Source organism: Lolium perenne, chromosome 1 (assembly GCF_019359855.2).
Source record: "Lolium perenne isolate Kyuss_39 chromosome 1, Kyuss_2.0, whole genome shotgun sequence".
NCBI lineage: Eukaryota > Viridiplantae > Streptophyta > Magnoliopsida > Poales > Poaceae > Lolium > Lolium perenne.
Genome location: NC_067244.2, coordinates 121,876,413 through 121,887,222, shown reverse-complemented (window position 1 = coordinate 121,887,222; position 10,810 = coordinate 121,876,413).

Sequence of the window (10,810 nt, the reverse complement as noted above, 5' to 3'; positions counted from 1 at the left end):
ATCACAATGCACATGTTTTAACCAAGTGTCACAAAGGGGTACCTCTATGCCGCCTGTACAAAGGTCTAAGGAGAAAGCTCGCATTGGATTTCTCGCTATTGATTATTCTCAACTTAGACATCCATACCGGGACAACATAGACAACAGATAATGGACTCCTCTTTTATGCATAAGCATGTAACAACAATTAATAATTCTTTCTCATATGAGATTGAGGATATTTGTCCAAAACTGAAACTTCCACCATGGATCATGGCTTTAGTTAGCGGCCCAATGTTCTTCTCTAACAATATGCATGCTTAACCATAAGGTGGTAGATCTCTCTTACTTCAGACAAGACGGACATGCATAGCAACTCACATGAAATTCAACAAAGAGTAGTTGATGGCGTCCCCAGTAAACATGGTTATCGCACAACAAGCAACTTAATAAGAGATAAAGTGCATAATTACATATTCAGTACCACTATAGATTTTAAGCTATTTGTCCCATGAGCTATATATTGCAAAGGTGAATGATGGAATTTTAAAGGTAGCACTCAAGCAATTTACTTTGGAATGGCGGAAAATACCATGTAGTAGGTAGGTATGGTGGACACAAATGGCATAGTGGTTGGCTCAAGTATTTTGGATGCATGAGAAGTATTCCCTCTCGATACAAGGTTTAGGCTAGCAAGGTTATTTGAAACAAACACAAGTATAAACCGGTGCAGCAAAACTCACATAAAAGACATATTGAAAACATTATAAGACTCTACACCGTCTTCCTTGTTGTTCAAACTCAATACTAGAAATTATCTAGACCTTAGAGAAACAAAATATGCAAACCAAATTTTAGCATGCTCTATGTATTTCTTCATTAATGGGTGCAAAGCATATGATGCAAGAGCTTAATCATGAGCACAACAATTGCCAAGTATCACATTACCCAAGAGATTAATAGCAATTACTACATGTATCATTTTCCAATTCCAACCATATAACAATTTAACGAAGAAACTTCGCCATGAATACTATGAGTAGAAACTAAGGACATACTTGTCCATATGCTACAGCAGAGCGTGTCTCTCTCCCATAAAGTGAATACTAGGATCCATTTTATTCAAACAAAACAAAAAACAAAAACAAACCGACGCTCCAAGCAAAGCACATAAGATGTGATGGAATAAAAATATAGTTTCAGGGGAGGAACCTGATAATGTTGTCGATGAAGAAGGGGATGCCTTGGGCATCCCCAAGCTTAGACGCTTGAGTCTTCTTAATATATGCAGGGGTGAACCACCGGGGCATCCCCAAGCTTAGAGCTTTCACTCTCCTTGATCATGTTGCATCATACTCCTCTCTTGATCCTTGAAAACTTCCTCCACACCAAACTTAGAACAACTCATTAGAGGGTTAGCGACAATAAAAATTAACATATTCAGAGGTGACACAATCATTCTTAACACTTCTGGACATTGCATAAAGCTACTGGACACTAATGGATCAAAGAAATTCATCCAACATAGCAAAAGAGGCAATGCGAAATAAAAGGCAGAATCTGTCAAAACAGAACAGTTTGTATTGACGAATTTTATCGAGGCACCAGACTTGCTCAAATGAAAATGCTCAAATTGAATGAAAGTTGCGTACATATCTGAGGATCACTCACGTAAATTGGCATAATTTTCTGAGTTACCTACAGGGGAAAACAGCCCAGATTCGTGACAGCAAAGAAATCTGTTTCTGCGCAGTAATCCAAATCTAGTATGAACTTTTCTATCAACGGCTTTACTTGGCACAACAAAACACTAAACTAAGATAAGGAGAGGTTGCTACAGTAGTAAACAACTTCCAAGACACAAAATAAAAACAAAGTACTGTAGGTAAAAACATGGGTTGTCTCCCATAAGCGCTTTTCTTTAACGCCTTTCAGCTAGGCGCAGAAAGTGTGTATCAAGTATTATCGAAGGGTGGTGCATTGTTATTATGAGCTCCCCCATCCGCGGTGGTACTAAGGGCTTTGTCAATTTTAGGCCTATAATAATACTTCTTTGGTTTAGGCACTTTAGAGACATACATAAACTTTTGCTCCTTACCCACATAAGCTTTCTCCTTATATTTAAGAGAAGAAAATGTTGAACCCAAGGTCTCCATAGCTTTTTCAAGTTCATCAATCCTATTAATTTGATCATCATGGACAACACAAGTTCCTAGGACACTAATTCTTTCATCAATTCCTCCTAAGGATTTATCAAGTTCATCAGTTTTATCAAGTAACATTTCCAATTTAGCTTCAATACTTGGAAAAAATTTCTCTATGGTTTCCAATTTTTTCATAACATCTTCAAGAGAGATTTCAGTTTTAACTTCATCGACAGGAGGTATTCCAAATAGACTCTCAATAATGCAGCTAGCTTCTAATGCAGGAGTACTTAGGAAATTACCTTTTGCAAGACTATCAAGAACATACCTATTCCAGCTAGAGATACCAACATAAAAATTCCTGAGTAAGATAGTGGTGGAGTGTTTCTTAATGCACCTATTATGGGCATCACTAATTCTATACCAAGCATCTCTTAAACATTCTCCCCCTCGTTGCTTAAACGTACGAACTTCAACTTCAGGATTACTCATTTTAGTAGTAGTAAATAAAGCAAACTAGATAAAGTAAATGCAAGTAACTAATTTTTTTGTGTTTTCGATATAACAAACAAGATAACAAATAAAGTAAAACTAGCAACTAATTTTTTTTGTATTTTGATTTAGTGCAGCAAACAAAGTAGTAAATAAAACTAAGCAAGACAAAAACAAAGTAAAGAGATTGAGAAGTGGAGACTCCCCTTGCAGCGTGTCTTGATCTCCCCGGCAAGGGCGCCAGAAATTTGCTTGATGCGTGTGGTTGACACGTCCGTTGGGAACCCCAAGAGGAAGGTGTGATGCGCACAGCGGCAAGTTTCCCTCAGTAAGAAACCAAGGTTTAATCGAACCAGTAGGAGTCAAGAAGCACGTTGAAGGTTGATGGCGGCGAGATGTAGTGCGGCGCAACACCAGGGATTCCGGCGCCAACGTGGAACCTGCACAACACAACCAAAGTACTTTGCCCCAACGAAACAGTGAGGTTGTCAATCTCACCGGCTTGCTGTAACAAAGGATTAACCGTATTGTGTGGAAGATGATTGTTTGCAGAAAACAGTAGAACAAGTATTGCAGTAGATTGTATTTCAGTAAAGAGAATTGGATCGGGGTCCACAGTTCACTAGAGGTGTCTCTCCCATAAGATAAACAGCATGTTGGGTGAACAAATTATAGTTGGGCAATTGACAAATAAAGAGGGCATGACCATGCACATACATATCATGATGAGTATAGTGATATTTAATTGGGCATTACGACAAAGTACATAGACCGCCATCCAACTGCATCTATGCCTAAAAAGTCCACCTTCAGGTTATCATCCGAACCCCCTCCAGTATTAAGTTGCAAAGCAACAGACAATTGCATTAAGTATGGTGCGTAATGTAATCAACAACTACATCCTTAGACATAGCATCAATGTTTTATCCCTAGTGGCAACAGCACAACACAACCTTAGAACTTTCATCCTTTGTCCCAGGTGTCAATGCAGGCATGAACCCACTATCGAGCATAAATACTCCCTCTTGGAGTTACAAGCATCTACTTGGCCAGAGCATCTACTAGTAACGGAGAGCATGCAAGATCATAAACAACACATAGATATAACTTTGATAATCAACATAACAAGTATTCTCTATTCATCGGATCCCAACAAACGCAACATATAGAATTACAGATAGATGATCTTGATCATGTTAGGCAGCTCACAAGATCCGACAATGATAGCACAATGGGGAGAAGACAACCATCTAGCTACTGCTATGGACCCATAGTCCAGGGGTAGACTACTCACACATCACTCCGGAGGCGACCATGGCGGCGTAGAGTCCTCCGGGAGATGATTCCCCTCTCCGGCAGGGTGCCGGAGGCGATCTCCTGGATCCCCCGAGATGGGATCGGCGGCGGCGTCTCTGGAAGGTTTTCCGTATCGTGGCTCTCGGTACTGGGGGTTTCGCAACGGAGGCTTTAAGTAGGCGGAAGGGCAGGTCAGGAGGCGGCACGAGGGCCCCACACCACATGGCCGCGCGGCCAAGGGGGGGCCGCGCCGCCCTAGGGTGTGGCCCCCTCGTGGCCCCTCTTCATCTCCTCTTCGGACTTCTGGAAGCTTCGTGGCAAAATAGGACCCTGGGCGTTGATTTCGTCCAATTCCGAGAATATTTCGTTACTAGGATTTCTGAAACCAAAAACAGCAGAAAACAGCAACTGGCACTTCGGCATCTTGTTAATAGGTTAGTTCCAGAAAATGTACGAATATGACATAAAGTGTGCATAAAACATGTAGATAACATCAATAATGTGGCATGGATCATAAGAAATTATCGATACGTCGGAGACGTATCAGTGCTCTAGTAGCCCTACGCAACGAATGGTGTTCATTATCAAACAAGAGTATATGTAGCACAAAGGAAGAGAACTTATTTATTTATGTGATCAATGTTGAGAGTGTCCACTAGCGAAAGTATGATCCCTAGGCCTTGTTTCCAAATACTGCAATCATCGCTTGTTTACTGTTCTACTGCATGTTTACTTCCTGCAATATTACTACCATCAACTGCATGCCAGCAAGCACTTTTCTGGCACCGTTACTACTGCTCATATTCATTCATACCACCTGCGTTTTACTATCTCTTCACCGAACTAGTGCACCTATACATCTAACAAGTGTATTAGGTGTGTTGGGGTGATACGTCCAATTTGCATCACTATTTTATATCATAATTTGCTGTTATTCATTGATATATTTCATATTGGGACACAATACTTATGTTATTTCATCTATTTTGCATGTTTCATCATTATTGGAGGATCGAGCACCGGAGCCAGGATTCTGCGGGAAAAAGCACCGTCAGAACGCAATATTTCGGAAGATCAACTGTGGAAGGAAATTATACCAAAAATCCTATTTTTCAAGATGACGAAGGAAGCCAGAAGGAGGAGCCAGGAGGACCCAGGGTGGGCCCACACCCTAGGGCGGCGCGGCCCATGCCCTGGCCGCGCCGCCATGTGGTTTGGGGGGCCCATGACCCCTTTCGCCTCCTTTTCTTCGCGAAATCCTTCGTCCCGAAAACCTAAGCCACAGAGGGTACCTCGCGAAGAGTTACAGCCGCCTCTGCGGGGCGGAGAACACCAGGGAGAAAAGAGCTCTCCGGCGGGCAGGAATCCGCCGGGGAAATTCCCTCCGGGAGGGGGAAATCGACGCCATCGTCACCGTCATCGAGCTGGACATCATCTCCATCACCATCATCATCATCTACACCATCATCACCGCCGTCTCCACCGCTGGACACCGTCACTGCCGTAGCAATTTGGGTTTGATCTTGATTGTTTGATAGGGGAAACTCTCCCGGTATCGATCTCTACTTGTTGTTGATGCTATTGAGTGAAACCATTGAACCAAGTTTATGTTCAGATTGTTATTCATCATCATATCACCTCTGATCATGTTCCATATGATGTCTCGTGAGTAGTTCGTTTAGTTCTTGAGGACATGGGTGAAGTCTAAATGTTAGTAGTGAACTATGGTTGAGTAATATTCAATGGTATGATATTTAAGTTGTGGTGTTATTCTTCTAGTGGTGTCATGTGAACGTTGACTACATGACACTTCACCATTTATGGGCCTAGGGGAATGCATCTTGTATTCGTTTGCTAATTGCGGGGTTGCCGGAGTGACAGAAACCTAAACCCCCGTTGGTATATCGATGCAGGAGGGATCGCAGGATCTCAGAGTTTAAGGCTGTGGTTAGATTTATTCTTAATTACTTTCTTGTAGTTGCGGATGCTTGCAAGGGGTATAATCACAAGTATGTATTAGTCCTAGGAAGGGCGGTACATTAGCATAGGTTCACCCACACAACACTTATCATAACAATGAAGATTATTTAGCCGTATGTAGCGAAAGCACTAGACTAAAATCCCGTGTGTCCTCGAGAACGTTTGGTCATTATAAGTAAACAAACCGGCTTGTCCTTTGTGCTAAAAAGGATTGGGCCACTCGCTGCAATTATTACTCTCGCACTTTACTTACTCGTACTTTATTCAACTGTTACATCAAAACCCCCCGAATACTTGTCTGTGAGCATTTACAGTGAATCCTTCATCGAAACTGCTTGTCAACACCTTCTGCTCCTCGTTGGGATCGACATTCTTACTTATCGAAGATACTACGATACACCCCCTATACTTGTGGGTCATCAAGACTATTTTCTGGCGCCGTTGCCGGGGAGTGAAGCGCTATTGGTAAGTGGAATTGGTAAGGAAAACCTTTCTTGTTGTGCTGATTTTATTTCTACTTTCTTTGCTATAAGTCATTATGGAGAGATCTTCTCTTCAATTTTTATTTGGGAAATCTACTACTACTGCAACGGTAGTGGATGAGGCGCCAGGTGAGGAAGTGATACCATATAAAATACCTATGAAAATTATTGAACGTGTTATGGATAACCGCTATGAAGGGGATGGAACCTGTCCATCCTGGTGATCATTTACTGTTTTTGCATGAATTATGCGGGTTATTCAAATGTGCAGGTATTGCTATGGATGAAGTGAGGAAGAAACTATTCTCTTTATCGCTGTATGCGGTAAAGCGGCGCATTGGTATAAATTACTGGATAATGGGGATTCTCTTGAATGGAATGATATTGTGCCCCGGTTTTATTCTAAGTTCTATCCTCCAAGTGAAATTCACAAGGATCGGAATCGCATATATAATTTTTGGCCTCATGATGGAGAGAGTATTGCCCAAGCTTGGGGGAGATTGAAGTCTTTAATGCTCAAATGCCCCATTCATGAGCTTCCTGGTAATGTTATTATTGATAATTTCTATGCAAGACTTTCTTTTCAAGACAAGACCTTGCTGGATACTTCTTGTTCTGGATCATTTACACGCAACAAAGAAGAGTTTAAAAGGGACCTTCTTGATCGGATCCAAGAAAATACTGAAGGATGGGAGAACGACAAGGATAGAGAATCAGGTATAATTTATGATTATAAATGCATTGAAGCTTTTATGGATACTGATAAATTTCGTAATATGAGTGCTACATATGGTCTTGATTCTCAAGTTGCTGTAAATCTTTATAAAGCTTTTGCCTCTCATTATGAATTGCCAAAGAAGAATTTTGATAAGTATCATGAACCTTATAAAGATAAAATTGATTCATCTATTAATAAATGCGTTGCAGTTGAAACTGCTGATCATGTTATTCCTGAAGCTTATATTGAAAAAACTCCTTTCCCTGCTAAAATGAAGGAGTACTCTGTTATAAATAGTGCGGTTCATAAAAGTGAAAAGAAACCTGTAGAACCTGAAGAACAAATAAAAGTTGAACCTGCTGTTGCAATAGTTAAAGTTCTTGTGACTGAAAATGTGGAGGATGGTCATATTATTTTCTGTGAAGATGCTTCTAATATTGTTACACATCCTAATAAACCCAAACAAGCTAGTGTTCCTATGCTATCTGTTAGAATTGGTGATCATTGCTATTATGGATTATGTGATATTGGTGCAAGTATTAGTGCTATTCCTTATGAGCTTTACACGGAGATTATACACGAAATTGATTCTTGTGAACTTGAAGATATTGATGTGGTTATTCAGCTGGCTAATAGAGAAACTATTTCTCCAATTGGTATTGTTCGAGATGTGGAAGTATTATGCGGTAAGATTAAATATCCTGCTGACTTTTTGGTACTTGGTTCTGCTGCTAGTGATTATTGTCCTATTATCTTTGGTAGACCTTTTCTAAATACTTGTGGAGCTATTATAGATTGCAAGAAAGAGAAAATTTTGACTAAATTTGCTGGTGAATCTTATGAGTTTAACTTCTCTAAATTTACCAAAACTCCTTATAAAGCTGATTTGCCTAGTAATGATTTTAAAATGGAGCAGTGTGCATCTATTGTTCTTGTTCCTAACAATCCTTTGCAGCAACATTTGGAGGATAGCGAGAGTGAAGTTTTTAGGAAAGAAAGAGATGAGCTCGAGGAAAATTTTCTTCGCCAACCTATTCTCAAGCATGATTTACCGGTGGAAGACTTGGGTACAACACCGCCACCAAAGGAAGATCCTGTTTTTGATTTAAAGCCTTTGCCTGATAATCTTAAATATGCTCATATTGATGATAAGAAAATATATCCTGTTATTATTAGTTCTAAGCTTTCAGAGATTGAGGAAGAAAGGTTATTGGAAATATTGAAGAAGCACCGAGGAGCTATTGGCTACACTCTTGATGATTTGAAAGGGATTTCTCCTTCTATTTGCCAACATGCTATTAATATGGAAGAGGATGCAAAGCCTGTTGTTGAACATCAGCGTCGTCTAATTCCGAAGATGAAGGAAGTGGTAAGGAATGAGGTATTACGACTTCTTGAAGCTGGTATTATATATCCTATTGCTGATAGTAGATGGGTTAGTCCTGTGCATTGCATTCCCAAGAAAGGAGGAATGACTGTTGTGCCTAATGATAATGACGAGCTCATCCCTCAAAGAGTAGTTGTAGGGTATAGAATGTGCATTGATTTTCGAAAAGTTAATAAAGTTACTAAGAAAGATCATTACCCTTTACCATTTATTGATCAAATGCTAGAAAGATTGTCTAAAAATACTCATTTTTGTTTTCTTGATGGTTATTCTGGGTTTTCACAAATTGCTGTTAAAGCTAAAGATCAAGAGAAAACCACTTTTACTTGTCCCTATGGAACTTATGCTTATAGACGCATGCCTTTTGGTTTATGTAATGCTCCTGCTACTTTTCAAAGATGCATGTCTGCTATTTTTCATGGTTTTTGTGAAAGTATTGTAGAGGTATTCATGGATGATTTTTCCGTCTATGGGAATTCTTTTGATAGTTGCTTGCAAAACCTTGATAAAGTTTTGCAGAGATGTGAAGAAACTAACCTTGTTCTTAATTGGGAGAAATGCCACTTTATGGTTAATGAAGGAATTGTATTGGGACATAAAATTTCTGAGAGAGGTATTGAAGTTGATAGAGCTAAAGTTGAAGCAATTGAGAAGATGCCCTATCCAAGGGACGTTAAAGGTATTCGTAGTGTTCTTGGTCATGCTGGGTTTTATAGGAGATTTATTAAAGATTTCTCCAAGATTTCAAAGCCCCTTACTAATCTTCTTCAAAAAGATGTACCATTTGTTTTTGATGATGATTGTAAGGAAGCTTTTGAAACTCTTAAGAAAGCCTTAACAACTGCTCCTATAGTTGAACCTCCTGATTGGAACTTACCCTTTGAGATTATGTGTGATGCTAGTGATTTTGCTGTAGGCGCTGTTCTTGGACAGCGAGTAGATAAAAAACTGAATGTTATTCATTATGCTAGTAAAACTCTTGATGCTGCTCAAAGAAATTATGCTACAACTGAAAAAGAATTATTAGCTGTGGTCTTTGCTTGTGATAAATTTAGATCTTATATTGTTGATTCAAAAGTTACTATTCATACTGATCATGCTGCAATTAGATACCTTATGACAAAGAAAGATGCTAAGCCTAGGCTTATTAGATGGGTACTTCTGTTGCAAGAATTTGATTTACATATTGTAGATAGGAAAGGTGCTGATAATCCTGTTGCTGATAATTTGTCTAGATTGGAAAATATTGCTTATGATCCTGTTCATGTTAATGATAGTTTTCCAAATGAACAATTGGCTGTAATAAAGGTGAGCTCGCGAGACAGTCCTTGGTATGCTGATTATGCTAACTTTATTGTTTCCAAGTACTTGCCTCCAACCTTTTCAGCGCAGCAAAGGAGGAAATTCTTTTATGACTTGAGGCATTATTTCTGGGATGACCCACACTTATATAAAGAAGGAGTGGATGGTATTATGCGAAGATGTGTTCCCGAATATGAACAACAAGAGATATTGAGTAAATGTCATGCTAGTGCTTATGGAGGACATCAGGCCGGAGAAAGAACCGCGCAAAAGGTTCTACAATCAGGTTTTTATTGGCCAACTCTCTTCAAAGATGCGAGAAAGTTTATTTTATCTTGTGATGAATGCCAAAGGGTTGGTAATATCTCCAGACGCAATGAAATGCCAATGAATTATACTCTTGTTATTGAACCGTTTGATTGTTGGGGATTTGACTTCATGGGACCTTTTCCGTCTTCAGAAGGTAACACTCATATACTTGTTGCTGTTGATTATGTTACTAAATGGGTGGAAGCTATACCTACAAAAAGTGCTGATGGTGAGACCTCTTTGAGAATGCTTTTAGATATTATTTTTCCTAGATTTGGAGTACCTAGATATATTATGACTGATGGAGGTTCTCATTTTATTCATGGAGGTTTTAGAAAAACTCTTGCTAAGTATGGTATTAATCATAGAATTGCTTCCGCTTATCATCCTCAAACTAGTGGTCAAGTAGAATTATCAAATAGAGAGATTAAATCTATTTTGGGAAAGACTGTTAATAAAACTAGAAAAAATTGGGCTAGTAAATTGAAGGATGCACTATGGGCTTATAGAACTGCTTATAAAAATCCCATGGGAATGTCACCTTATAAAATGGTTTATGGGAAAGCTTGTCATTTACCTTTGGAACTAGAGCACAAAGCTTATTGGGCTGTTAGAGAATTAAATAAAGATCCTAAACTTGCCGGTGATAAGAGGTTGTTGCAATTAAGTTCTCTAGATGAATGGAGAAGTGAAGCTTATGAAAATGCTAAACTCTTTAAAG